Here is a 5,561-nt window from a genome sequence, read left to right on the forward strand (position 1 = left end):
ATCACAAATCTTGCTGACATCCTCTGCTACATATCACTTTCCTATCTAAGGAAGCTATACGTGTTAGGAAATATGTCCCGTCCGACCAATCATGGCACAAGACACCTATTTATCACGCTGCCGGAGGGCGCTGTGAATGATGATGCATGTGAAATATTACACAGGTAGAGATTCCTCATGGAAAAAAATATACATGAATGTACTATAGTCCCCCTGTCACCCCACAGCTATGGCGTACTAAGACTTAAAGGGCATCTCCACCTAAGACTTTTACATGGCGGTACATGGGGGGATGTTTATAAAAAAAAATTTTTTTTGTGGGATCACTTCTATTTTTCAACAGCCACTCTAGGGTACATACTGTATAATTTAAAAGGGCCCCTTTCTTGTCCAATCAGAGCTTGGAGTTATCACAATTTCTGTGTCCATACGTCGCTTTTTGAGGAATGATCACAGGTTCTCAGTAGGATTGTGATCTGGGTAGTGTCCGGGCCATGGACCCAAAATGTCAATGTGTTGTTCCCCGAGTCACTTAGTTATCACTTTTGCCTTATGACATGGTCTCCATCTTCCTGGAAAAAGCATCGTCACCACATTGCTCCTGGATCATCGGGAGAAGTTGCTCTTGGAGGAGGTGTAGATCCCATTCTGTACTCATGGCAGTGATCAAACTCATGAGTGAGCCCCCTCCATGAATGAAAAGCCCCCGCACATGAATGGTCTCACATGGTGGCGATCACCTTTTCTTCTCCGGCCACCATTCTTCCAGATAGACCAAACATTCTGACCATTTCTATGGATTGGTCCTTAATATAAAAGTCCAGAACAACCTTTTGGTGCCATTTTTTTTTTACTTAAAAACATATAATTGGGGCTAAAAAATATATATTTTTTTAAATTGGGTTTCATTAAAAATGTTGCACTGTTTGCCATCTTCAGCCTCTGTGTTGCAGAATGAGTTAACTGGGATTCCGCCAGTTGGCCCACTATGAAGGTCTGACGGGCAGTTTGTTACTCTTTTATCTGTCTTTTTCTGAGCTCCTCTCAGCTGATTTATGACCACAGTCCATATCAAGGTAGAAAACGAGTCTGCGAAAGCAAAACTGCAAATTTTGTAAAGAAATCCGATTGAAGAGATTACTTTTAGCCCCAAATATATGCATTTAAATCAAAAATAAGGACCCAAAGGCGAACAACCCCTTTGATTATGGGGGACACCCGCCTGCCCCAGCCTGTCAGCGTCATAGACTTTGAATGGATAGGTAGGGCAAATTCTTGAGACTTCAGTCTTTAGAATGGGGGGAATTAAAGAGTCTGGTCCTCCGTTCTGGTGATCAGGGTGGGCCGATCTACCGTTTATTATGTATCCTGTAGATGCTTTATACGATTTAGGCTGGAATACCCCTTTAAGGATATCTGCAGATGCCAACAACCTCAGAAGGGAACTGGGGGCACATTTGGATCGTGAGCTGCTGGTTGAGGAACCCTGGTCTTCGTATTGTTTGATCTCACTTTCAGAATTTTCGATCACTTGCTCAACTTTAATTTCTTAATTTGGTCATCTACGTGTCATGGCTTGTAGCGTCAGATCTTTAGGACATGCAGTATTTTCCTATCTTATACTGATGGGACTATAAGGTTGGTTACACCCTGATGGCTCCAGGGTTAAAATTGTGATCTAAATTCCTTCATGATGTACTCCGTCTTCGTAATTAATTATTTTTACTTGGAAACATGAAAAGACGTTATAGTATAATGAGTGCAGCGCAGAGAAGGGCTACAAAGAACAAGTCCCGCTCTGGAGGACTCAACACGGAAGGCTCAAGGCTTTCAATGGGTCTCCTGTAATGCTTTATGCCTCCTGCGGAGGAGCTGTTCAGAAAGTGAATACTCTTTAATCAGCTAATGAGCAAAGGATCCTTCTTGAAAATTGATTATACAGAGCAGCTAATCCCTTTATATTTATAGTCGCCACCACTACACAAGAGAAAAGCAAACATTTGAATTTAAAGGGGTCAACGCGGACTAATTTAGGACCCCGTTTCAGCCATTGGTAAAGAGGTAGAAATTGGCCCACTCCTTGATTGGTAGCAAAACCTTGCAGAGTAGAACTCTAGTGTGCTGTCCCTCTGTTACTCCTGAAAATGTATGGGAAACATTGTCAACTGGGTGTTTCCTTTTCATTTTTCAAAGGGGCGTTTGCATGCAGAGTCAGCACTGATTGGGCTGCGTCACAGCGCGTTGGGATATTTCTCAATGACAATGAGCTGTCAATTTTGTCCATACATCAGAGGGACAATACAGTTTACACTAAAATTAACATTTTATATGCCAGATATGACTTGATCAGAGACATATCATGCCACTTGCACCTTACATAGTCACATCCTTACCGAGGCGGTGAGAGGCACTTCAGCCGACATGTCGTAATAAGGGACATACTCAGGTATTTTGGCGTTTCTCAATCTGTTGAAGTTCTGGCATAAAGAGGAGATTGGAACAAAGGTTATCTCTCTCTAGAAATTTCTGAGAAAAGAGGCGAAACAAAGACTCTCTCTAAGGAGAGAATGAGGTGAGCGAATCCAACGAGCTGGCCGCGGTCCCTCCTTATCAGTCTCCTCTGGAGGGTTCATCAGTGATGAGGGGCCGGGGGTTTTGGGTTTCAGGTGCCCGTGATAAGCTACGTTACTTGGTCTGGAAAACACATTGAATTGCACCCATCCTTGATTCTGCACTCCCGAAACCAAGTATCCTTGTGAAAGATTATGGATATTTAAGACAGAAATTTAAAGAGTTGGTCTGAGATTAGAAAATAGCGCTATTCACATGAATAGAGATAAGCTGTAATACCAGACACAGCCAATAAACAAGAGTGGTGCTGTTCCCGGAAAAGAAAAAAAAAGTAACTCTATAGTGATTGGAGCTTTATTTTCTGATAGACCTTCAAATTCTTTGCACAGGCACGGTCTATAGTTATATGATAAAATTGTAGATGTCTGCAGTCACCACTAGGGGGAGCTTTCTGCATACTGGTAATGCATTGACCCTAATATTAAAATAATATAAAATGAGCTCCCTCTAGTGGTGGCTGCAGGTAGCAAGTTTTTATGTTATTATTTAAACTTATGACCCACATTTGAATTTTTCACAAATTGCACAAAAATGAGCAACTTTTTCTAACCATTTTCCAAATATGCCTGGGAAAATGGGCGCAGATTTGAAGTTGACGACATCATCTCTGAATTTATTAAAAAAGGCAAATAATGTGGTCAATTTTGTCCCTCTCATAAATTATATTTTCGCACAAATTTTTGACGGACACATTTTCATACATTTGGCGCAAATTAAGAAATACCAATATTAGTAAATATGAGCTAACATCTATAAAGATATATATAAAACTTAATTAACGCATCATTTAGGAATTTGGCACAAATCTACGCCCTTCCATAAATGTTATTTTCAAACACATTTTTTATGGACAACTTTTCATACACTTGGAGCAAATTAAGAAATACCAGTATTAGTAAATATGTGCCAACATCTCTAAAAATTAATTATTTGGGATTATTTGTTGTTGTTCTACTTATTACCTTGGATATACCGTTCATCACAGGTGAGCAGTTATTCACCTGGCTTACTTCTCTATCAGATTTATTGTATCACCAAAACTTGTGCCAACAACGATAATGATGCTTATAAAATGTTTGGGTGGATTGCTCGTCTTTCCGACATTTTTGCATATCACATCAAGGATCTATTTGCTGTCACAGTTATGGAATTTGATATAAATAGTAGTGGTGTAACGTCGGCCTGTAGGAACTTGAAAAGGAAGTTCTTTGAAAATGTATCGTTTACCCGAATATATTTAAGGATCTGCTAATTATTTTGTCACGGCTTTATGATTAATTTCATCACTGCAGGAAGTTAAAGTGGACAAGTCCTTATCCATAGATAGCAATGTACAGGGACAAATCCGAGCTTAAAGCAACATTATACATAAAAAAAAAATCTAAAAAGAAGAAATTACAAAAATGTACAAAAAATGATTTTAATAGATTCATTCTGAAAAAATACAATATTATATTTCATGCACATAAATGTTTTATTAGTGTGGAATTCATATATAATAATGGTTTTATACAATAAATTAAGCACTTCATGTGGTTTTTAAACAGGAAGTGTTACGTACCTTGAAGAAGCCGAGTCAGGCGAAACTCCGAGTCATGAAGATGACCAGTTGGAATTGGAGCTTATATGCAGTTTTAAAGTGCTAACTATTACAGATATAGAGCGTCAGTTGTAACATATGTATGTATATATATATATATATACTAGATTGTGGCCCGATTCTGACGCATCGGGTATTCTAGAATATGCATGTCCCCGTAGTATATGGACGATGATTCCAGAATTCGCGGCAGACTGTGCCCGTCGCTGATTGGTCGAGGCAACCTTTATGACATCATCGTCGCCATGGCAACCATTATGACATCTACGTCGATACTGTGCCCGTTGCTGATTGGTCGAGGCCGCCAGACGCGGGATGTCTACGTCCTTTATGACATCATCGTCGCTGATTGGTCGACGCCTGGCGGCCTCGACCAATCAGAAACGCGGGTTTCTACGTCGATACTGTGCCCGTTGCTGATTGGTCGAGGCCTGGTGGCCTCGACCAATCAGAGACGCGGGATTTCCAGGACAGACAGACAGACAGACGGAAAAACCCTTAGACAATTATATATATAGATATATAGACAAAAAAATTGGAACAGCACAATGGTCACCAGTGGGTGCCTGGCCTCCTGGATAGAATGGTCCACTCATCTACCCAAAATGTATACCAAATAGAAAAATAGAAAAAGAAGGCAGCACTCCAAGGCCTTGAAAAGGAGTGCTGCCTTCTTTTTCTAATATATATATATATATATATATATATATATATATATATATATATATATACACATATACATACACAGTACAGACCAAATGTTTGGACACGCCTTCTCACTTAAAGATTTTTCTGTATTTTCACTACTATGAAAATTGTACATTCACACTGAAGGCATCAAAACTATGAATTAACACATGTGGAATTATATACTTAACAAAAAAGTGTGAAACAACTGAAAATATGTCTTATATTCTAGGTTCTTCAAAGTAGCCACCTTTTGCTTTGATGACTGCTTTGCACACTCTTGGCATTCTCTTGATGAGCTTCAAGAGGTAGTCACCGGGAATGGTCTTCCAACAATCTTGAAGGAGTTCGCAAAGATGCTTAGCACTTGTTGGCCCTTTTGCCTTCACTCTGCGGTCCAGCTCACCCCAAACCATCTCGATTGGGTTCAGGTCTGGTGACTGTGCAGGCCTGGTCATCTGGCGTAGCACCCATCACTCTCCTTCTTGGTCAAATAGCCCTTATACAGCCTGGAGGTGTGTTTGGGGTCATTGTCCTGTTGAAAAATAAATGATGGTCCAACTAAACGCAAACCGGATGGAATAGCATGCCGCTGCAAGATGCTGTGGTAGCCATGCTGGTTCAGTATGCCTTCAATTTTTAA

This window comes from Ranitomeya imitator, chromosome 2 (assembly GCF_032444005.1).
Source record: "Ranitomeya imitator isolate aRanImi1 chromosome 2, aRanImi1.pri, whole genome shotgun sequence".
NCBI classification, from domain to species: domain Eukaryota; kingdom Metazoa; phylum Chordata; class Amphibia; order Anura; family Dendrobatidae; genus Ranitomeya; species Ranitomeya imitator.